Here is a 25357-nt window from a genome sequence, read left to right as displayed (position 1 = left end):
ATTTCTGGGCTGTGGCGTGTACCTCTCCCAGTGGGTCTACCCACCTGCACACCTCCACCACTGCGGTTGCCTCCGAGCTTACCTGCTCCTTACCCTAACCTAACTACCTGGGGAAGGCCCTTTGGCTCTCTCCCCACTCGGTGCCCTCTCTGGCACTGGGCTACCCGATCCACACCCGGGATCCTCAGGCACCCACTCACAACTACCGGCTCCCAGAGCCCACCTGCGGCCTCACCTGGCCGACATCCTCACAGTGGTGGAGTGCCCAACCAACTACACACACTAACAGGCTACACGCCCAGCCATTTCCACAACACTAATGCACCCATCCACAATACCATTCTGCAACCGCACCACAAATGCCAATATCCAACCACAATTTACCTGCACCCTCTACCTAACACTTACACTACCCACCCCGGGTACTCGTGAAAGGGGTCCACTCTTCCCCCATCCACACCTTCGCACCATGCACACCACTCCGTACCACTCACTCCAACTCTCTCCACACACCTGTACCTGCACACCTGTGCTCTCACACCTGGTGCCACCTGCACCCTTCTCTCCCCAAGCGCATTCGCGCTGATCCACACACTCACTACTCATACACTGCTCCACACACCTGTCCAGTTGCACACCTGTGCAATCACACCTGTTCAATCCTCACACACACGGCATCATCTCAGCTAACTACTCCCTTCTGAAACTTGCGCTTCCCAGTCGTCCCTTTAAACTATTGCGCTCCCACGTCATTATCATCCACACTAAACTACCTGCGTCCCTACTACAGGTATCAGTCACTAACTAAACTTAACGTCACCTAAGGTCATCTTCTCTAGATCCCTATCAATATAACCTAACCCACCCGGGCTAGTTTTCACTGCCATACACCCCATAAACTATTGCTCCTTTGCCCCCCTCATGGGAAGGGTGGCAGGGATGCCATCCCACCACATCGGGGGTCTCTCACTACCAATTTTGCACATCAAATTTCAACAAATCAAAAATTTGCCAATCACTACTGTGGAAGTGTAACTCAGTGTAACATATTGATTGGCCCTGGTAACTTATTAATTAACCTGGTAACAAAGCAGATACATTTTATGTGTATGAACAATGTAATCTCTTGAAACACCTGGTCAAGGCCCCAGGCTAGAGCACCCCCCCCTGCTGTGATTTCCATTTACACAGCAGGAGGGGAGCGAGCTGATGCCAGGACTCGGTGCGATGCATGACCTCGGGACATTAGCAGAGAGGAGATTAAGTCCAGTTTGGCGATATAACGAGAGCAAACGTTGAGTAAAGTACACTTGTCCTCAGAAGCCCTGCCCGACGGAACGATGGAATGAACGAGGACTTGCTACGTGAAGCGCTGACCGAACGGGAGTGTCGGATGAACGAGAAGGACCAGCGAAAAGAGTTAACCTGATCCATTATATTATGCGGTATCATTTTGGTAATTGGATGAAGTGAATACAGTTTAATAAACTAGACCTTTGTAACCTGTGTCCGGTCGTTGGAGTCCTGTGAGTCCCCCAGTAAATTCCCTGACAATCTTGGAGGCACCGCTGCGATCAATTGTACAAGCAAGTCTTCTTTAAAAGGTGAGTGTGTCTTGTCTTGTCCAATATGATTTACGAACTTGGAAGTTATGGGTACATACATGGGGGAGCAGAAGATCTGGGGCTTCTTTGCGCACCGATGCCGCGATATAGGTGGCGTGAGCCATCACGAATGGGATTTCGATAAACGACTGTAGCAATTTATTCGTTTTTTTTTCTAAATGATTTCTGTAAATACGTATTTTTACGCTGGTTATTAAAGGGCCTTACTGTGACTTGGAAGCGGGCGGAGCAAGTGTGCACCTTGCGACCGCTTGCTTCCAGGACGTGTAAGGCCGGTACACTCGTTTACCCACCAGCACACGGATAAAGTACTACTTTTTTTTTGCACTTGTTCGAAGCACTTGACTTGATCGGCGCTTGGCGAGCGACAGGGAACCGGGAAACGGAATTATACTTATATATATATATATTTCCAATATGGTACACCGGCCACAACGATTTTAGCGATTATCCGAGTTTTTTTTTTTTTAACGATTTCTGTAAATACGTATTTTTCCTGCGCTGTGTAATTCTTCTGACACGCGCCACGAAGAAACGCACCACTGATGTGCATGAAGCGACTTGTTTGCCGGGTCGGTAAGGTCCTTCCGTACACGTGTACAATCGTGTACACCCGTTTTAAATAAATAATTTTTTTCAGTTTTCCCGCCATGCCTATAAATTCATGACAGACAACCCCCCTCATGCCGGTCCAGAATTATGATGAAAGATGGCGATTGAGAAAAAAAAATTGCATCAAATTTTGTCCAGGTCCATCAAGAAGCCTTTGAGACATGCTTCACGGTTGAATAAAAAACCACCGTTTAGAGTACTTCTTTTTTTTGTTCAAAGCACTCGACTTGGAGCCAGCGACTTGCTCGGCGGGGGATATAATTTTAGATATATATATTGTTACAGACGTGGCTTGGATGTTATTTACCGAGCGGTTTTATGGTATGACCACGTCTGCACAAGTTACCCGATTGTGCCCGAACGTTGACTAATGCCGAACGCTATGCTAGACCAATGAAGGAAAAAGAAGACACACGGCTGGAATTAATACGACACGACACCAGGGATACGGTTCTCAAAGGTTGTTATTACAATAATGCGGAAGGTTTCGATTACAGGGACAAGAGGGAAACATAGGAAGGTGGGCACTTAAACACACTTATATTAACCCCAACAGACGACAAATAAACGGGACAAGGCTCACTCACACGGGGTTTGATTGCAACGAAAGCGGGTAGCGATCGCTCCAGGTGCACCTGGGCTCAGGGCAGGATCACGTACGGTCCAGTTTAAGAGATGCGGTGGAGGTATTGCAGCGCTCGAGGGGTGGCGACTTCTCTCTCCAGGCTGGGGGCGCATCTGACGTCACATCCGGCGCGGGGCCGCGTATATCCGGCGGGGAGTGACACGCCCTCGGCTCGTTAGCTCCGCCTCGTGGAATCGGCACGTTGCTTCTCATTGGGTGCGTGCGGGGGGGTTACTGGCTCCGCCCCTGACGAGGAGCTGACAGCCAGCCCCTTCGGGGTAACGCCGTGGAGCGTATGGTCATGGCGGGTAACCGAGCCGGTGTGAGGACGCACACTCCCCGCCCCTCTGTTGTTGTAGTCGTAGTTGTAGTTGTAATTGTTGTTGTAGTTGTTGTTATTGTTGTTGTTTGGGGAAGAAGATGGGAGGAGGTATGGGAAAGGTCCTAAACTCACTACTGATGCCATATAATCACATTCTGGTGCAACGAAGAGTCATAATTAATGGAAACGAGGCCTTAACTGACATAGATTAAGAATAACTAGGAAGATGTCCGAAAGTTGGCTACGTGTGGTGCGGTGGACCTGGGCACGACATTTAATGGGGGAATAAGGGGAAGGTCGGCTCTACTGATTGTTATTTACATGCAATGGGACTAGGGAATGGGGGATTGGGGAAAGTTGGGGAGTATTGGAGAAAATAGGGGAATATTTACAAGCGGATATGGAGGCCAAATTCCATATTCGCAACATTGCACCCTTCTCTACCCTCGGGGCGTCCCGACCCGATAAATTTTTACCTACTTTAGTGTGGCACGCAATGTAGTTCCCTCTACTATTAACTCTACCCTGAGTGCGACAGTTTTACAGATATTCACAAATGAGTAAATATGTCCCCCTGCGACGTTGCACCCTTCTCCTCACAGAAACACACCCACAGGATAACCGAATCCGGAAAGAATTCTCAAACTAAACATACAGCCGGTAGGGAGCATTATTTACAAGACTACGCTGCTATTTACACTACGATCCAGGACCTGTTTTTGGAGGAACACATGCAGATGTTATGCATAGAGAGAGCACGCTTGCCAGCATCGATACACCAACCCACGAGTGCCCTGTGGCCCTACGGCCTTTAATAACGTGCAGAGCACCCCTTCCCGAGCATCAAAAGCACCACCCCACCACCAATCGGTGCAGTCACCATTGTTCATTGGAATAAAAATAAATTCGACAACCCCTAACCCTGCAGGTGTCTCTTGCTCTTCTTGTGGTGCACTTGGTGTTAACTAAAAGTGGTTCACCTGTATGGCATAGGTGCCACGTTGACCCATAGGTCCATCCCCGGGTGGTGCTTGGCCGCAAACGAACTGCGGTCCATTGTGGGTGGCCACAAACATTGCGGTCCATATGGTGTATCGATCCCGGCAGCAAACAGCGAAAGTGCAGGCCCACAACTGCGCAGCCAGCACCTCTCTCTCCTCTCTCTCTACCCCAAAGCCAGATCCTCGGAGGTGGGAGACAAAAGAAGCAGACAAGTGAGTAAGGTGGTAAGGGCGCAAAAGTGCACGCAATGTAAGGTGATGCACACTGGGGGCACATGGGAACCAGGTGAGACAGGTACGTTCCTATCGTACGCCCCCCCCCCCCCCCCCCCCACCAGGTAACCTACATGGCCCCTCCCTTACCCCTTACTGCATCCACAAAACACAACACTACCCATAAACATCTACTTTACAAATCGACAAACATCCCTACTGTCTTCCCCGTTCCTCCCATAAACCAAATTCGTCTTCTCTCCCTCCTAACCAATCAAATTTGCCATTTTCAACTCTCATCAAAATTTGCCATCTCCAACTGCACATCAAAATTTGCCATCACCAATTCATCATCAGTCCCTCCTAAGGAGGGAGAGATGGAATCACCCCAATGTCTCATCCACGTCGTGATGCGTCTCACAAATCCACAGCAATCTCATTTCCTGCACACAGAACGAAGAAAACACAGGTGTGGAGTCATCATCATCACCACAGGCAAGTGGCTGCGTATGGTGCGACAGGTTCTTCAATCCTAACTATTTCCTAAATGACTAACAACTTTACACTACCCGGGGTCTTTCTCCGGCCAAACCATTGGCCCTCTTACTCTATGGGTTCTAAAAACCAATTCCCATTGGCCAACCTGTGGTGCTTTTCAATTTGGGGTCTCACTCCCCCGATTCATCTCCCGGTGCCCTCGTACAATTTCTGGGCTGCGACGTGTACCTCTCCCAGTGGGTCTACCCACCTGCACACCTCCACCACTGCAGTTGCCTCCGAGCTTACCTGCTCCTTACCCTAACCTAACTACCTGGGGAAGGCCCTCTGGCACTCTCCCCACTCGGTGCCCTCTCTGGCACTGGGCTACCCGGGTCCGTCCTCCGGATCCTCGGGCCCCATCCACAACTCTACCGGCTCCCAGAGCCCACCTGCGGCCTCACCTGGCCGACATCCTCACAGTGGTGGAGTGCCCAACCAACTACACGCACTAACAGGCTACACGCCCAGCCATTTCCACAACACTAATGCACCCATTCACAACACCATTCTGCAACCGCACCACAAGTGCCAATATCCAACCACAATTTACCTGTACCCTCTACCTAACACTTACACTACCCGCCCCGGGTACTCGTGAAAGGGGGTCCACTCTTCCCCCATCCACACCTTCGCACCATGCACACCACTCCGTACCACTTACTCCAACTCTCTCCACACACCTGTACTTGCACACCTGTGCTCTCACACCTGGTGCCACCTGCACCCTTCTCTCCCCAAGCGCATTCGCGCTGATCCACACACTCACTACTCATACACTGCTCCACACACCTGTCCAGTTGCACACCTGTTCAATCACACCTGTTCAATCCTCACACACACGGCATCATCTCAGCTAACTACTCCCTTCTGAAACTTGCGCTTCCCAGTCGTCCCTTTAAACTATTGCGCTCCCTCGTCATTATCATCCATACTAATCTACCTGCGTCCCCACTACAGGTATCAGTCACTAACTAAACTTAACGTTACCTACTGTCCTCTTTCTAGATCCCTACACACAATATCCTAACCCACCCGGGCTAGTTTTCACTGCCATACACCCCATAAGCTATTGCGCATTTGCCCCCCACATGGGAAGGATGGTGGATTTGCCATCCCACCACATCGGGGGTCTCTCACTATCAATTTTGCACGTCAAATTTCAACAAATTAAAAATTTGCCAATCACTGCCCATCATCTGCCAATCACTACTGCCAATCCCTTGCCAATCATCAAATTTTGTTTTTCTCTAATTTTGGGTCCAAAACACTAACCTCATCACCCAGTCTACTCACTACTGCCTCTCGGTGCGCCAATTCCTGTCCAAAGCCTGGCTTCGTAAAGCCAAGCAATGGATGCTGGTTGTTTTGTGCCAGCGGCTGGATGCGTCCGGCACTCGGTGCAGGGACGGGGGCTTACCCGTGCCGAGATCCCACGCACCACCTCGGCGTGGAGCCATCCAATGCCCCGATCTCGACCTGCCGGCACGTCTCACCAAAAAGTGGTCGCCATGACGACCCTTTCTATCGGGCTGCCAGCTCCGCCTAGTGGAGCCTGGACGCGGCCGTTCAAAGCGAGGCCCGGCACGCACCGAGGGCCCGATTCGGCTATAAGTCGTTCTAAACTCTACCCCGTCTAACGTCGATGCTTCACCTGGACGCTTACACCCCGCCGCCCGTTCCTTGCTCACACATCCAGCCGTGCCCATGCTCCTCGTACCTTTCCTTACACACCCAGGTACTCTCATTCCACTCACAGCCTTGGTCACACACCTGACCACCGAACACTTTGGCACACATTCGTTGGTCGCACACCTCACCAAAACACCGCTTCGCGCCCCCTCCTCGGTCACCTCCTCTGTGACAATCACAGGTGTGCTCTCATTCGCACACCCAACCACGTGCCTCACCACCAACTCCAGCGTGCATTCCCACTCACGCTCTACCATTCCAGGTGTGCATCCTTCCATCCCAGGTGTACATCCTCGCTCACCTGTCACAACTAACTCCCGCTCCATGTCACTCTCACTACTTTCACCTCCATTCCTGACAGCGCACTCACCCTTACTCTTGACAGCGCACTCTTTCCCCATGCACCTGTCCGTTACACACCTTTCTCGCGCACACTCTCCCGTTACACCCTCTGTAACACTCACCACAGGTGTGCATTCTTCCTTGCCTTTGACAGCGCACTCTTTCCCCATGCACCTGTCCGTCACACACCTTTCTCGCGCACACTCTCCCGTTACACCCTCTGTAACACTCACCACACCGCGCTTCCATGTGCCCCCTCGCACACGCGCTACGACCGACTCACTCTCGCCAGCACCCTCACTCCTTGGCACGCACTTTTTCCTCACACACCCCAGAGTCGGACTTTCTCGCACACCTCCTTTTTCGCACACCAGCCCTGTCGCACACTTCACCAACGGCCTTTCACGAACACCCGGATCCAAACCAATCCCCAAGCTTCTTAAATCCCCTGGCGCATCATACGCACGACCATATTGGTCACCACTTACACCGGGTCCTCTTCCTCTTCGCTTCTCCTCCATCACCTGCGAATCCTTCATCCGGTTAATGAGCACATCATCACGATCCAAACACAGACTTTGGACCAATTCTTTTATCTCCTCTTTTATCTCTTTGTTATCCCCTCTCCGTCGCTTCTTAATTTCGCTCACCCCTTCTTCCACTTCTTCTAATTTGTGCCTCACCTCTTTTATTCCCCGGTATGTCTCCTCAAGCTCGTCCTCCAAGGCTACCTTGACCGTTTCCATGTGCGTCCTCACCTGCCGGTCCTTCGTCTCCATTACCTCTATCACCTCGTCCAACCTCGTTGTCAGTCCCTCACGTACCATCTGACATTCCCTCTTCGTCGCTACCAAGTCATCTTTTAGTTCTTTCTGTGTCGCCTTTAAACCTCCTAATACCGCAGTGTTCCTTTGAACCTGCTCCACTAACTCCGTCTGTCCCACCGTCAGCTGCTCCACCTCCTGCGTCAGGTCCTCTATGCCACCTTGCAATTTTACAGTCCCCTTTCTCACCTCTTTCTCCATGCGCTCCTTACAGTGCCTCACCTCCTCGCGCACTCCTCCGACCTCCTCACTCACTCCTCTTCTGATCTGCTCTCCCATCACTTGCATCTCCTGCCCAGATGCCACCCTCATCTGCTCCATTTCCTCCCTGTGAGCATCCAGTTTGGTTTCTACCCCCATTCTGACCCCCTCTATCTGCTGCTCCATTTGTTTAACTTCCCTTTCCGCTTGGTCCCTCATGTCCCTCAATTTGCCTTCCATACTGTTTTCTAACCCCTCTAACCCATTTTTCACTCCCTCTATCTGATTCTCCTGGGCAGCCATTCTATTTTCTACCCCCGTTAACCCATGTTTCACTCCTTCTATCTGATTCTCTTGAGCGGCCATTCTGTTTTCTACCCCCGTTAACCCATGTTTCACTCCTTCTATCTGATTCTCTTGAGCGGCCATTCTGTTTTCTACCCCCGTTAACCCATTCTTTACTTCTTTTATCCCGTTGTCTAACCCCTCAAATTTCTTTTCTAATCCCTCACCGGTACCCCTCATTTGGCCCTCCAATCGCTCACCCTGAGCATCCATCCGGTTCCCCATTACCCCCATTTGCTCACTCTGAGCATCCATCCGGCCCTCCAATCGCTCACTATTCTGGGCCATAAGGGCCTTCATTTGTATGAAAAAAAGGCCCCAATCCATCGGGGGCGCTGCCACGGTCGCTGGCGCGGTGATCAGCGAGGCGCCATTTTGCGCGCCCGCTTCTTCGTGCGTGACGGCGCTATTTTGCGAACCTGCCGCCCTCACTGCTTCGCTCTCCTCCTGTCCCTCATTTTGGTCCTGGATCGACCCTACCTCACTCTCCTTTACCGGACCCCAGCTGTCTTGATCCGCCATAGCGCGACTTTCAAAATTCGGTTTTTATTTTTTATTTTCGTAAAACAAATTCAAATTTCGCCGTTATAATTTCGCGCGGGAAACGCGCTCCGAATCGATTTTCCCTCCCAAAATTTGGGCCTAACTAATTTAGTCCCGGGTTCGAATTCCACTCCTCGACACCAATTGTTACAGACGTGGCTTGGATGTTATTTACCGAGCGGTTTTATGGTATGACCACGTCTGCACAAGTTACCCGATTGTGCCCGAACGTTGACTAATCGCGCTATGCTAGACCAATGAAGGAAAAAGAAGACACACGGCTGGAATTAATACGACACGACACCAGGGATACGGTTCTCAAAGGTTGTTATTACAATAATGCGGAAGGTTTAGATTACAGGGACAAGAGGGAAACATAGGAAGGTGGGCACTTAAACACACTTATATTAACCCCAACAGACGACAAATAAACGGGACAAGGCTCACTCACACGGGGTTTGATTGCAACGAAAGCGGGTAGCGATCGCTCCAGGTGCACCTGGGCTCAGGGCAGGATCACGTACGGTCCAGTTTAAGAGATGCGGTGGAGGTATTGCAGCGCTCGAGGGGTGGCGACTTCTCTCTCCAGGCTGGGGGCGCATCTGACGTCACATCCGGCGCGGGGCCGCGTATATCCGGCGGGGAGTGACACGCCCTCGGCTCGTTAGCTCCGCCTCGTGGAATCGGCACGTTGCTTCTCATTGGGTGCGTGCGGGGGGGTTACTGGCTCCGCCCCTGACGAGGAGCTGACAGCCAGCCCCTTCGGGGTAACGCCGTGGAGCGTATGGTCATGGCGGGTAACCGAGCCGGTGTGAGGACGCACACTCCCCGCCCCTCTGTTGTTGTAGTCGTAGTTGTAGTTGTAATTGTTGTTGTAGTTGTTGTTATTGTTGTTGTTTGGGGAAGAAGATGGGAGGAGGTATGGGAAAGGTCCTAAACTCACTACTGATGCCATATAATCACATTCTGGTGCAACGAAGAGTCATAATTAATGGAAACGAGGCCTTAACTGACATAGATTAAGAATAACTAGGAAGATGTCCGAAAGTTGGCTACGTGTGGTGCGGTGGACCTGGGCACGACATTTAATGGGGGAATAAGGGGTAGGTCGGCTCTACTGATTGTTATTTACATGCAATGGGACTAGGGAATGGGGGATTGGGGAAAGTTGGGGAGTATTGGAGAAAATAGGGGAATATTTACAAGCGGATATGGAGGCCAAATTCCATATTCGCAACAATATATAGTACGGGCATGCCCTAGTGAGAGATAGTTACAGGAAATGGTGTTTGTGAGTAACAACCACCCTCTGGTCGAGGCTCATAGAAGGGGTGATGCTTACTGATTCGGCACGCTCACAAAATATGGGATTTTAATGGCAGAGATGCCACGAAAGATCAGGAAGGGAAGGAATGGAAAATTTGTCAAGGTTTGAAATTAATCGGACAAGGGGGTCCCAAGGTATGGTCACCGTACTCGCAAGTCGTTCGTTTTGGCTTTGCGAATGGACCAAACCATTCCATGCAAATAGGAGGGTGGTTCTGTGGTCGTAACTGCCACGTGGTTTCAAAGTTTTTGTTGTTGCTTGCACGCATGTTTTTTTGCAAGCACGTACGGGCGAGCACGTACGTGCGGGCACGCCCTAGTATATATAAATTGAGGTAATATTAAGTTATGGAATTAATTGCTTTCAACAATGCAAAGGGTGATAAAATATGGGATTTTAATGGGATTTTTTAATGGGATATTGGTTTCGGAATGTTTAGAGGTCATTGCAATGTGATAATAACTTGTTGTTGGAACTTGTTGTTGGAACTTGTTGTTGCAACTTGCTGTTGGAACTTGCTGTTGGAACTTGTTGGAACTTGTTGTTGGAACTTGTTGTTGGAACTTGTTGTTGGAACTTGTTGGAACTTGTTGTTGGAACTTGTTGTTGGAACTTGTTGTTGGAACTTGTTGTTGGAACTTGTTGTTGGAACTTGCTGTTGGAACTTGCTGTTGGAACTTGTTGTTGGAACTTGTTGTTGGAACTTGCTGTTGGAACTTGTTGTTGGAACTTGCTGTTGGAACTTGTTGTTGGAACTTGCTGTTGGAACTTGTTGGAACTTGTTGTTGGAACTTGTTGTTGGAACTTGTTGGAACTTGTTGTTGCAACTTGCTGTTGGAACTTGCTGTTGGAACTTGTTGGAACTTGTTGTTGGAACTTGCTGTTGGAACTTGTTGTTGGAACTTGCTGTTGGAACTTGTTGGAACTTGTTGTTGGAACTTGTTGTTGGAACTTGTTGTTGCAACTTGCTGTTGGAACTTGCTGTTGGAACTTGTTGGAACTTGTTGTTGCAACTTGTTGTTGGAACTTGCTGTTGGAACTTGTTGTTGGAACTTGTTGTTGGAACTTGTTGTTGGAACTTGCTGTTGGAACTTGCTGTTGGAACTTGTTGTTGGAACTTGTTGTTGGAACTTGTTGTTGGAACTTGTTGGAACTTGTTGTTGCAACTTGCTGTTGGAACTTGCTGTTGGAACTTGTTGGAACTTGTTGTTGGAACTTGTTGTTGGAACTTGCTGTTGGAACTTGTTGTTGGAACTTGTTGGAACTTGTTGTTGGAACTTGTTGTTGGAACTTGTTGTTGGAACTTGTTGTTGGAACTTGTTGTTGGAACTTGCTGTTGGAACTTGCTGTTGGAACTTGTTGTTGGAACTTGCTGTTGGAACTTGCTGTTGGAACTTGTTGTTGGAACTTGCTGTTGGAACTTGTTGTTGGAACTTGCTGTTGGAACTTGTTGGAACTTGTTGTTGGAACTTGTTGTTGGAACTTGTTGGAACTTGTTGTTGCAACTTGCTGTTGGAACTTGCTGTTGGAACTTGTTGGAACTTGTTGTTGGAACTTGCTGTTGGAACTTGTTGTTGGAACTTGCTGTTGGAACTTGTTGGAACTTGTTGTTGGAACTTGTTGTTGGAACTTGTTGTTGCAACTTGCTGTTGGAACTTGCTGTTGGAACTTGTTGGAACTTGTTGTTGGAACTTGTTGTTGGAACTTGCTGTTGGAACTTGTTGTTGGAACTTGTTGTTGGAACTTGTTGTTGGAACTTGCTGTTGGAACTTGCTGTTGGAACTTGTTGTTGGAACTTGTTGTTGGAACTTGTTGTTGGAACTTGTTGGAACTTGTTGTTGAAACTTGCTGTTGGAACTTGTTGTTGGAACTTGCTGTTGGAACTTGTTGTTGGAACTTGCTGTTGGAACTTGCTGTTGGAACTTGTTGTTGGAACTTGTTGTTGGAACTTGTTGTTGGAACTTGTTGGAACTTGTTGTTGCAACTTGCTGTTGGAACTTGCTGTTGGAACTTGTTGGAACTTGTTGTTGGAACTTGTTGTTGGAACTTGTTGTTGGAACTTGCTGTTGGAACTTGCTGTTGGAACTTGTTGTTGGAACTTGTTGTTGGAACTTGTTGTTGGAACTTGTTGGAACTTGTTGTTGCAACTTGCTGTTGGAACTTGCTGTTGGAACTTGTTGGAACTTGTTGTTGGAACTTGTTGTTGGAACTTGTTGTTGGAACTTGTTGTTGGAACTTGCTGTTGGAACTTGTTGTTGGAACTTGCTGTTGGAACTTGCTGTTGGAACTTGTTGTTGGAACTTGTTGTTGGAACTTGTTGTTGGAACTTGTTGGAACTTGTTGTTGCAACTTGCTGTTGGAACTTGCTGTTGGAACTTGTTGGAACTTGTTGTTGGAACTTGTTGTTGGAACTTGTTGTTGGAACTTGCTGTTGGAACTTGTTGTTGGAACTTGTTGTTGGAACTTGTTGTTGGAACTTGTTGTTGGAACTTGTTGTTGGAATGAATGGGAACATTCAAATGTTGGGTTTTGCTAACATTTCCACAACGTCGCTACAACGTTTCACTTTCGTTGTTGCAACGTTTTGCTCCAACGTTTTGGGGACATTCGAATGTCAAGTGAATCGAATGAGAATTCAGGAATTATTTCATTATTAACGATTAATGAAGTACTTATTTAATTAATTACATTTCTTATTACATTACAGTAATTACATTACAGTAATTACCTGAGGTAATTACAGTAATTACAGTTCCGGTAATTACAGTAATTACAGTAATCATTACAGTAATTGCAGTAATCTTATTACAGTAATTACATTACATTAACTCAGGCACCTTTTGAGTAAGGAAGCTGATATTTGGACATGACACTGACCAAGTGATGTGGCTGTCAAGGAAAATATTGATTTATTGATTAATCATTTAATAAATTAACTCGTTGATTTATAAATGACTTATTTAATTAAAATTCCTGAGAGATACATCTTCGGATGAAATACTTGCAGATTGGTTATGCTATGAGCCAATTGATTAAGGAAAATATTTTGTGATGGCCATATTGGCAATTTCGTGGCCATATTCGTGGCAACTCAGTTAGTGCCACTGCACCTTTAAAATGCATCCCTGCGTTCATTTTTCGATCGATTGAGTTGAAATTTTGAACAATCGGATCTGGACTGTCGTTGTTAACGACTCTAGCACGCACTCGTCCAATCAGGATGGAGCGGTATGGTCCCCGGATCATCACTGCCCGCAGTTTTAATTAATTTTACTTTTTCTCTTGGTCATATAATTTTGAAGACATGCGTGTCATGATAGAGGAAATGTTTGTTCTGTTGAACGGAATAAATGTTGTTTATTTGTGTGGGAGTGTATTTTTGTGTATTTCTTGTGTATTTTGGATATATTTTCACGACTAATTCCAGTTAACATCCTGCAAAATTTGCTCGTTTGCTGGCCGAGTCGAAATTGCGTTGAGTTTCTATGGCATGCGCCATTAAAAGCGCTGTGTAATGGTTGAGCTCCTTTTATTTCGGTTTGGTCATGCGGATGAGCAAACAAAGTGACAAATGCTGCGGCTGGAGCAGTAGAAGCGATGTTTTTTTAAATGGAAACGATGTAATGAGTAATTAAAAGTGGGAGGGGGCAACACCACGCATACCTCTTTTAAGGTGTGTATAAACCCTGGAATATTTCAGCAATCAATACAATGCTGAAACTATGTAAGTTAAGTTAATGAGTAATTTACTGAGTAATTTAATGAGTAATTTAATGAGTAATTTAATGAGTAATTTAACGAATAATTTAATGAGTAATTTAATGAGTAATTTAATGAGTAATTTAACGAATAATTTAATGAGTAATTTAATGAGTAATTTAACGAATAATTTAATGAGTAATTTAATGAGTAATTTAATGAGTAATTTAACGAATAATTTAATGAGTAATTTAATGAGTAATTTAATGAGTAATTTAATAAGTAATTTAATAAGTAATTTAATGAGGAATTAAAAGTGGGAGGGGGCAACACCACGCATACCTCTTTTAAGGTGTGTATAAACCCTGGAATAAACGTGGGAGGGGGCAACACCACGCATACCTCTTTTAAGGTATGTATAAACCCTGGAATATTTCAGCAATCAATACGATGCTGAAATGATGTAATTTACTGTGTAAGAGGGTCGACCTTGGGTTTGTTTGGGTTTGTTGTTTATTTTGTGGATGTGTATTTTTTGTGTATTTTGGATATATTTTCACGACTAATTCCAGTTAACATCCTGCAAAATTTGCTCGTTTTCTGGCTGAGTCGAAATTGCGTTGAGTTTCTATGGCATGCGCCATTAAAAGCGCTGTGTAATGGTTGAGCTCCCTTTATTTCGTTTTGGTCATGCGGATGAGCAAACAAAATGACGAATGCTGCGGCTGGAGCAGTGGAAGCGATTTTTGAATTGTTCAATGATTATTCGATATTGTTATGACTTATTGTCAATAGGTATACTGAGTGGCCATGAGGTAGCCTGTTGCTATGTACAGTTTTATTCTATTGTTGATTATACCACATAATTGTGGTGATAAAGGAAATGTTCGTTTTAAATAGATGATTATGATATGACCATGACTATAAAATCATGATAATTATTATGAATGATATCATAGGGTTCAAATGCAGAATGATTGCATGAACTTGGGAAAGAACTTTCAAGCCCTATGGGATAAATTGGGTGTTACAAGCAATGGAGCTTCAAAATTTAGCATGATTGAAGGAATTTTACAGTCTTATTTCAGTAGTTTTACGAAATTTAAATTGCCAAGAGATTTTGGGTACTATTAAAGAAAAAAAATGATGAGATATTTTTTCCAATGAACTTTAATATCTGCCATCCATTTTGGCTGTCTCACGAATGAAGGATGAGTTGCCTTTAGTGGTTGCAAAGAAAATTTGTGGAGACCAGGCAAAATGGGGAAATATGTCAGATATGACCCTAGGACAGGACGGTGATTCATCAATTGACATGAGGTACGAACCAGAGGTGACGACCGATGAGTCGATCTCAGTCAATGGATGGACCTGTCCTGACATCATTGGGGAAAGGGCTTATGCAAGGAGTCATTCAAAATGATTAATTTGATTTATTGATGAATATTGATGAATTAATTGAAATTGAATAATTGATTGAATTGTTAATTGATTGAATCTAATTGATTGAATTTAATTGCATAAATTGAACTGAATAAATTGAATTGAATATATTGATTGTTTGATTGATGAAAATGCGGTCTCAAGAAAGAAGCTTTGATATCTTTGCGAGATATTATCAATGTGGAGACAACCTGGGAAAATTGAGCAAGGTGGTGAGTTTATATACAGATATGTATGTGCGGTTACCATTGTGTGATTTCCCCGTCAAACAGAGCGGACACCTGAGGATTCACCCACTTCATACTGACCCTCCGGCTCATCTGCAAATACTGATCTGTGAGATTGGATTGTGCAAAAGCCACAGCTGAGGGAGATTCTCTGGAAATCACCGTGTGAACAGGTGGAGAGATCCTTCCTGGAGGTACGAGTGAAGCTTTAGAGGAACCTGGAACAAGCTACAACGCATCCAACGCTACTTTGATAAAAGGTGGAACAAACTCCAGTAGATTTATTTATAGGACATATAGTATAGGTGTGTACAGGTGCATTCCAAAGCGCAGATCCTAGTAATCTACCTGGTACATTGAGGGAATATTGAGTGTTATTCACATACAGGCAAAATGGGAAATGGAGTCTGCAAGGGTAAACAAGGTCAGCTAGACGTGTCCCAAAGAGGCGCTTGCGTCAACCACATGTATCAGCAATATGGTCCACATTCACTTAAAGATTTGGAATCTTGGCATGAATGGACAAAAGGGAGAAAGAAGGAATTCCCCAAGGATGGCACGTTTGACAGGAACACATTGGAAACACTCAGAGAAGAATTAGAAGCAAGAGACAGACAGAAGTTGAAGGTGGATTGGAAACCATTTTATTACTGGGACATCGAGTCTAGAGACAGGGAGACCAAAACGAAAATGGGGGGTGTGAAGAAAGAAATGAAGCAGATACAACATAGGTTGGAAAAGGTATCCACTCAAATGCCTCTTGAAGTTAGCAATGGAAAGCGATCCCAGTCCAGATTGTACCCAGACGCAAGGTCATATGAGATAAATGAACTAGAAGAGGAAACTCCTCCACCCTATCGGCGACATATTGTATATCAGCCACAGGAAGTACAGGCACCCGTACCTCTACCTGCCGAAGGGCCAGTACAGAGTGAAACGATTGGCTCTAGCCGACAGAAGACAGGTGAAAGCAGTGCCCCAGTTGAGGTGACTACCCCAGAGGGTGCAACTGGAGGACAGGAACCGACTCAAAGTGGGCAAGCGATACAACCAGCTGCAACAACTTCAACATACTCCCCATTGCACCATACAAGGAGTAAGGGCCCTGTGATGAATGCCAATCTATCCAACGATCAATATGATTTGCCAATGAACATTCAAAACTTGACTCTCCCACAGGAAGGTTTTGAACAATGTGGCGTTATGAATTTCCCGCAACGGCAATTTCCAGGGGCAAATGAGGAACGCCCAGATTTGATGTATAGACCTTGGCAAATACACCAATTGAAGGCATTACAGAGCGATATGCCATCAATCAAAACAGATCCACTTCAATTCGCAGAAGAGCTACGATTGATTGTGGAAACGCAATTGCCGACTATAAGAGACATGGAAATACTCTTAAAGTGGGTAATTCCAAATACCACCACTTTGAAGACATTAATGAGTGAGGCAAACTGGGTACATGCAATAAATGGACAATTAGACATACCCGCGGAGGCTAAAATGGCACAGATAAATAAATTAATAGAGGCCATACAAAAATTGCCGCCCGTGACTGATTGGAATAAAGTGGTTACGTGCAAACAGAAAACAGGAGAGGATGCTAGTGATTATTTAGACAGATTGCGAGATGTTTTTCGATTATATTCGGGAATAGACCGGGCACAAATCGACAATGCCCTAAAACCCCTTTTTATTAATGGTCTGTTGCCGAAATTGAAGAGTGAAGTGGAAAGACAGTGCATTGCTTGGGAAGGCAAGCCGATGCAAGAAATATTGAATTATGCTTTGCATCATCAGCGAATTCAGGCCAGGAACAGTGCTATAAATGCCGAAAAATTGATGCAACTACAGACACAAGCCCTGATAACTACGAACCAACGCAATAGGTTTTCTATGCAACAACGCAACAATGCAACAGACAACAACTATGAGTCAGGAGAAAACCAGAGGTCAAAATGGCAACCCGGAGACCCAGACATGCAACCCAGCAAGACAAGCCAACAAGTGGACATACCAGGTAACGACAGGAACCGGTGTTTCAATTGTGGAAAGAGGGGACATTGGAAAAGGGCATGCCCATACCCCAACAGAAGACAATTTCGACAGGGAAACCAAGGACAGGGACACTACCAACTACCACCACCTCAGCCAACATATAGGGCTCCATTGAAGAACGCCCCAATTAAGGGAGGACCTCAGCAGAATAGATGGTCTGAAACGCCCTTCTGACTAGACCAGAATGACCAAGTGGCAGCACTTCCGTTAATCTCAAGGTCGGCTGCACAGGAACCAAATGTTAGTTTGACAATAGGCGGACGCAAGGCTCCTTTCCTAGTTGATACGGGAGCCACTCGTTCCACGTTGCGTCGAGCAGATTTTCCCAATATACCATTGTCAAAACACTATACGACGGTGGTAGGAGTATCAGGGGTTCCCATACATACGCCTGTCACAAAGGAATTGCGTGTCCAACTTGGCCCATTGACTGCACAACATGCCTTTCTTGTGGCATCTGGCGTTCCAGTAAATTTGATGGGAAGAGATTTATTGTGCAAATTGAACTGTACTGTCATATGTAAGAAAAACGGAGTGTATCTAGAAATGCCAGAACATTCCCACGACTTCGTCATTGATATGCTACAAAGCGCAATAGAACCAAGAACACATCGATGGGAAATCAATGATACACAAAAGGCAGAACTTTTGTACCATAGTTTTATGACATTGAAGGTTGCAATGCCCAAAGTACAGGAGTGGGTAGACAGCTACTTGATGGATTCTCTGAAATGGCAGACTGATCTTCACTGTACGACATGTCATGACCCTATAGGGAAGGAGGTGTCCTATGCAGAGAACGTTTCTAGATACCTGGACACAAGGTATGATGTACATATAACATCACTGTGGGTAGGAGAACAGGGAATTGGCATGTCAGTGTCTTTGACGCCAGATCAACAACTCCTGTGGAATCAACCAGAAACAACAACCCCACACGTCACCTTAGCGGTGGCACAAGGATATGAAGCAAAAGATGTTGGAACAATGATTGCAACTTTGAAAGATTGCAAAAACATGAGATACATGGGAGAAATTCAACAAGCCCCACTTTATGACTTAGATGGAGAAGGATTTTGCTGGCAGCTTGTAGAGCAGGCGCTTTCTTCAACCTTCATCATGATTGATGAACCAATTAACACTAAAAATGTTGGGCTATACCTACTCAGCTCCGACACCAATGGGGATCCGGACCCACTCGATCAAATACCAACATGCTTGTGGACAACGCATCCGAATGATGTGGGACGAATCAAAAGTGTGGCACCGGTAAGGATCACAGTAGATGATTCTAAGCCACTGCCTAGAAAGCGCCAATATCCATTGAGACCAGAGGCAAAAGCTGGTATTGCACCAGTGATTCGATCATTGGCGGATCAGGGAGTTATAGTTCGCACCGTGAGCATGTGCAACACTCCTATTTTACCTGTGAAGAAGCCAGGCAAGACTACCTGGAGATTTGTACAGGATCTTCGAGCAATTAATGATTGTGTCATCCCAGCCTATCCGGTGGTCCCTAATCCCATCACTGTACTGTCAAGTATTCCAAGCAATACAAAGTTCTACTCCGTGGTGGACTTATGTTCGGCGTTCTTTAGTGTACCCATTCATGAGGATTCGCGTTATTTGTTCGCGTTCACGTACGAAGGCTCACAATTCACTTGGACTGTTCTACCACAAGGGTACACAGAGAGCCCAACTTTGTTTTCACGTGCTCTACATGAAGACCTCAGCGACATTGAGTTTCCTGGAGGCTCAGTGATGGTACAATATGTTGACGACCTTCTCATATGCTCGACTTCAAAGGAAGCATGTAAACAGGACACTGTTGTGCTACTGACAGCATTAGCAGACAAAGGCCACAAGGCCTCAAGAGATAAGTTGCAATTCTGTAAGGAAGAGGTGAAATACTTAGGACATATTCTGAAAGGAGATACGAGACGACTTTGCCCTGAACGTGTAAAGGCGATCAGGGCACTCCCAAAACCTACAACTGTCAAGCAGATGAAATCTTTCCTGGGGACAACAGGGTTTTGCCATCAGTGGATTGCTGATTATGCATCACTGACTCGCCCTCTGCTGGACATCAGCTTACCAAACAGTCCAATTCCTTTGAAATGGACCCCGGAGGCTGAACGAGCTTTTACGACATTGAAAGATACCTTAGCATCAGCTCCTGCTTTAGGACTGCCGGATTATGAGAAAAATTTCTTTCTCTACTCACATGAGAAAGGAGGATTTGCCCAATCGGTGTTGGCGCAAAAACATGGGGGAAAACTGCGCCCTATAGCGTATCACAGCACTCGATTGGATCCAGTAGCACGAGGGTTTCCACAGTGCTTGCGAGCAGTGGCAGCAGCATCGTATGCAGTAGAAGCCACAGCTACAATAGTCCTGGGGGGCCCCTTAATTCTCCTTGTTGAGCATGCCTTGGCGACGGTTTTGCTGAAGGCAGGAACACAGCACCTTTCAGCATCAAAGGCTACAACGTATGAACTAGGATTGTTGGCACCGTCAAACCTCACCATTCAGCGTTGCCCAACGCTGAACCCAGCATCTATGTTGCCAACAGAGGAAGATGGTGAGCCCCATGATTGTGCAGAGGTATTGGCACATGCACTAGTGCCTCGCATTGACTTGAAGGACATTCCCATCCCAGACGCAGATCTGGTACTGTATGTTGACGGATCATCATCAAGAGCATTGGACGGTACACTACTGACAGGATATGCAGTATGCACAGATGCTGAGACATGGGAGAGTGGGAAATTACCAAACACTTACTCGGCTCAACAGGCAGAACTGTATGCATTAACTAGAGCCTGTCATTTAGCAGAAAGCCAGAGAGTAACCATTTATACAGACTCCAGGTACGCGCATGGGGTCGTTCATGATTATGGTGCTCTCTGGAAACAGAGAGGATTTTTGACATCTTCGGGAAGCCAAATAAAAAACGGGAGGTTGATTGCTAGCCTCTTGGAAGCAATCCTTCTACCATCGGCCATTGCAGTGGTAAAATGTGAGGCCCATACACAAGGAAGAGATGAGGTCTCACAGGGAAATGCAAGGGCGGATGAAGCAGCGAAGCTTGCGGCACATTTGGAACAAGACCCGGTGATCATACAGGGACCTGTAAGGGTTCCTGAAAATACCCCGACGCTGCAAGACATCAGCGCTATGCAAGAAGTGGTGGAAGACCGGGAAAAAGAGGTGTGGGTACAGACTGGATGCACATTTGACAAAGAATCTAAATTATGGACTACTCCTGATGGACGTGTTGTCGCCCCTCGCCAATTGTTGCCATGGATTGCTCGTCTGGCTCATGGAGTGAGTCATACAGGAAAAGGAGGAATGTGTGCATCAGTGTTAAAACAATGGTATGCACCTGGGTTTACACGTGTGGCAGAGCAATGTTGTGCTACATGTCAGGTTTGTCAGACGTATAATCCAGGCAAAGGTGAAAAGACTACACCAGGAGCTCATCCCGCACCGACAGGTCCGTTTGTACATTTACAGATGGATTTTATCCAAATGGAAAAGTGCGCTGGATTTCAGTTTGTCTTAGTGATTGTAGACATGTTTACAAAATGGGTAGAAGCTTACCCTTGTCGACATGCAGATGCCAAAACAGTGGTGAAGATTCTGTTGAAGGACTTCATATGTCGCTTTGGAGTTCCTTGCAGGATTTCTTCTGATCAGGGTACGCATTTCACAGCAGATGTTATTAAGGAATTGGGTAAGACAATGCAGATAAACCTTCATCTTCACTGTCCTTATCACCCCCAATCGGCGGGAGCAGTGGAACGACAGAACGGAGTAATAAAGAACAAGCTGGCCAAAATCTGTGCGGACACTAACTTGAAATGGCCAGATGCCATTCCACTTGCACTCCTCGCAATGAGGGCTACTCCCAATAGGAGAACGGGATTATCCCCGCATGAAATCTTGATGGGGAGACCAATGCGGGTACCTCATTCACCTCCCCTGATGATCAAGGAGATGGATATTCACCAGATGGATGATTTGATGTACTCTTTCTGTATTGAATTGACCAAAATCGTGAAGATGTTTCATTCCCAGGTGAAGGAAGCTTTACCAGAACCTGCAGAGAATGAGTGTCATTCTTTTCAACCTGGAGATTATGTGTACATCAAAATTTTCAAACGAAAAACTGCGTTGACACCACGATGGTCAGGACCACATCAGGCGCTGTTGACAACGCATACTGCAGTAAAATGCCAAGGCAGACCAAGTTGGATTCATGCCTCTCATTGCAAGCGAGCACATGGTGCTAAAGTGGATGGCCCCACAGAAAACGAGGCTGCACCTAGCAGCCCAGCAGAACATTCAGTGGCGGATAAATGATACTCGTGATTTACATTCATTTGAATTACATTTTAACGCCCCTTGTAGTGATTGATTATTTCATCATATAGTAGTCCTACTTGAGTTAGTGACATTTATTTGCCTACATGACATACAATTACCTACTGATATTAGTACAGCATCAGTGATAATGTAGCACAATTACACTCATGATCAAGGGAGTTAGGTGGACCCCGGGATATAAGGGAATCAGGGAAAGGCAAATAATCAGACTTATGTTAAATAATAAGGAATTTTTAGGGATTTTCTTTCATTAACCTGTTAGGAAGTTTGTTAGTTACGATGTTGAATTTTATTGCCATGTAATTATGTTATAGGTACGGACATATACAAGGGGTAGCTCACATGTTTTACAGATGGATACAGGTGGGACAAAGGGAAACACCGTATCAAGACAAGCCGACCAATCAAGGGAAACCAGAGACTTCTACTTCAGATACTCCTTGAAAATGGTGATATTTATCCTAGGAATGGGTTCTCTGGTAGTGGGGACTCTGTGTTGTATGGATTATTTTGGGGTAATGAGGGAACAAAACGCAACACCAGCAAATGATACACAGATATATGATCATGCGGAACGACAAAAGCAGAAGAGAAGTTTGATGAAGGATAAAGACACACCTTTAGAATCCGATGGATTACACGGGATTAATACTTTTTTACATTTAGCCCATACAAGGGCTGCTATAGCAAATGAAAGTAATTGTTGGATATGTACACAAATGCCGCATTCTAGTGAGATCGGAGTACCATTGGAGGCAGTTCCTTTTGGTTGGGCGGAATTATGTAGCCGCTTCCCTCACACCCTGATAGCATCAGATTTTAACGGCCAACTGTCCGGGGAAGAGGGATGGAAGAAAGGGGGATATAATTGTAACCAATTTGAGGACAGTTATAGACCTACATATGATAAGAACAAAATGCCCTCTTACATGACCGTCCAGCAGCAAATAACAGGATTAATGTGTATCACCAGACCCCAAACGCCTACGCATAACAGGTCTATGGGAACCTCTAAATGCCACAATTATGGTCACGAAGAAGGCTGGATGAGAACACCTGTCCCACTAGGACCAAATGGCACGAAGGGTTTAGCTTTATATTGGGAAGGTATGTGGGGAATGGACAACACATGGACATATAATAATACGTATTTTATATGTGGACACAAGGCATATCCGTATCTTCCCTCGGGATGGTTCGGAACATGTTTTCTGGGGTTTGTGCTTCCACACATGCGCCTGTTAACAAAGTCACCAACGCATATCCTGCATTCTAGGCAGAGAAGAACTATTAGCATGGGGGAATGGATTGGAATGGTAATATTTCCATTTTATGGAACCTGGAAGGCAGGGCGAGAACTCAGGCACATGGCATTGGCTATGGAGAAGTTGGCAAATAAAACAGCTAGTGGATTGGAAAAACTTACAAGAGAGCTGGCAGCAACAAGAACGATGGCATTACAAAATCGTATGGCATTAGATATGCTGTTAGCAGAAAAAGGAGGTACATGTGCAGTCATCGGTACAGATTGCTGTACGTACATACCTGATGAGTCAGAAGAAATTTATAACATAGCCGATACAATCAGACAAGAGGGAGCAAGATACCACGATTATATAAAAGGGGGTGCCTTTGCATGGTTGGGAAACACATTTGGAGGGGTGGTAGCTAAGATACTCCAATATTTGTTTGTTGGTTTAGTAGTTATATTGGCAATTGTTTTAGTGGTGGCTTGCTTGAAAGCCTTAGTGACGGTGTGTTTGAATAAGGTAACCAACAACACGATGATAACGCATGAAGTGACAAATGAGGAAAGAAATGTGGAACCAGAAAAGGAAGACTTTTATGGCGACATAAATACTGAGATTAAAAGACTAAATCAAGTGATGTTGCAAATGAATACAGTAGAATTAAGATAATGGCATAACGACAATGTTATGAGTTGTGTCAATTACAATATCAATGAACTCATATCACCACGAGTGACACACTGTTAAAAAAAAAAAAAAAAAAAAAAAAAAAAAAAGAGAAAAGAAAAAGTGGAGAGGAATTATGGTAATAATACATTATGCTTAATTTGTTGGTTTGGAAAAATTGTTGTTGGGAATTAGGTATTCCCGTTTGTGATTGTAATCATATACAATGCTATTCTTAGTTTAGTAATAAAATACATACCTGATTGAATATTATTTGTGTGACGCATATAAATGAATATAACTTTTTGAGTTAAGGAAAAACAACAAATTGTTGAATGTGAAACTGTCGGAAGATATACATGATTATGCTGATTTCATGGTAAGATGTACCCTATCTGATTCAGTGTGTGCGGAAAGCAGATTCAGATATGACTGAGCATAAAGATAAGACGAGATCACATTTTGGAGGGATTGCTAACGGAATTGGGAAGAAGTTCGAGAAAGAAAATTTGTGGCTAAAAAAATGAAGTTAATCGTGGCATACACCCTCTTTCTCAAAGAATGATGAAGACATTCTCCCGTGTAACTTGGAGATGAATGCTTACCTTCACCAAGGAAATTTATGTGACCATTTGCCTGGATCACACTGCAACATATGAAAGAAAGGCGATCACTTACTCTTGTTCGAAGACTTCGAACATTCACCACATCAGAAGTTGCAGGACAACGACATTTTACCTGCAACCTCTGTGAAATGCGGGGACATATGTTATTACTTCACCAACGTCCGGGGAACCAGCATGGAGCTGCAAAAACGGCTGTGCCCTTGTCACAACAGCTGTGCACGATTCTGCTGGTTGCTCCTGGTAAGGACCATGAATGACCTGAACACCATGGTCCCAACATCAGTGTGGATGCATCCGGCATCCCTGTTCCACATCTTGCTGGCCAATCATGGTTCACAGCAAAAAGTGGCAAGAATACTACATGGAGAGAAGGGTCAGTCTATGACTCCGCAGTGTTACCACAACAGCGAAATCCTACACGAAGTAGTGCAGGAGCTATGAAGATATTAGGAGAAAATGCTTCATACCTGGATTCAAACACAAGTGATCAGCCCTTCCTTTCAAACAAAGTCAACATTTGTGTGGAGGCAAACGTTTTTTGCCAGATGGTGCAGATGCTGTACAAAACTTGAAAATGAAGTGAAATTGTTGTATCTTGGTGATGGTGAAGTGTTGTTTTGAAAATATATTTGTGATGCAAATGCAATAGATTGAACGATATGGAAGAAGTCAATGACCAACGAAATGTTTTGTGATTCTTGCAGGATGACGGTGTATGCCTAAGGGAATTTGATTACCAAAGTGATTGATTATTTACTTATACTTGTAATGATGTTTACTAGTAGTG

The 25357-nt window shown here is 45.3% G+C and overlaps 1 long non-coding RNA gene across 1 annotated transcript; it reads left to right on the top strand.

Annotated features, from left to right (window-relative positions):
* Window positions 1-1002: 1002 nt before the first annotated feature.
* Window positions 1003-23924, top strand: LOC144890859 (uncharacterized). The gene is made up of 3 exons (XR_013622535.1): window positions 1003-1604; window positions 15624-15838; window positions 22382-23924. It is a non-coding gene; the product is annotated as an uncharacterized LOC144890859 (long non-coding RNA).
* The last annotated feature ends 1433 nt before the right edge of the window (window positions 23925-25357 follow it).

The sequence above is a fragment of the Myxine glutinosa genome, chromosome 2, assembly GCF_964187855.1.
Source record: "Myxine glutinosa chromosome 2, kmMyxGlut1.1, whole genome shotgun sequence".
NCBI lineage: Eukaryota > Metazoa > Chordata > Myxini > Myxiniformes > Myxinidae > Myxine > Myxine glutinosa.
This window is presented reverse-complemented; position numbering and strand designations above follow the sequence as displayed.